Raw genomic sequence first — 256 nt, forward strand, 5'->3', positions numbered from 1 at the left:
GGGTCGTGGAGGCGACCGGAAAGGGCTTCGAGAAACCATGGAAGATCCTCATCGATTCCTGGGCGTCGGGCAATTATGCTCGACGCATCACGATGGAAGGAAGTCAGCTGTATGCTGAGGCGCTGAAAGCGCGGATGGGTGACATCGTCACTGTTCGCCGAGCGACGGGGACACGTGTCACGGTCCCGAAGGTCCCTATGGACCTCGGAGTCAAGTTTCTTGACTTTGATAGCGTGGAACGCTGTCTAGTCTTAGA

This window comes from Plasmopara halstedii, assembly GCF_900000015.1.
Source record: "Plasmopara halstedii genome assembly, contig: Scaffold_287, whole genome shotgun sequence".
Lineage (NCBI taxonomy): Eukaryota > Oomycota > Peronosporomycetes > Peronosporales > Peronosporaceae > Plasmopara > Plasmopara halstedii.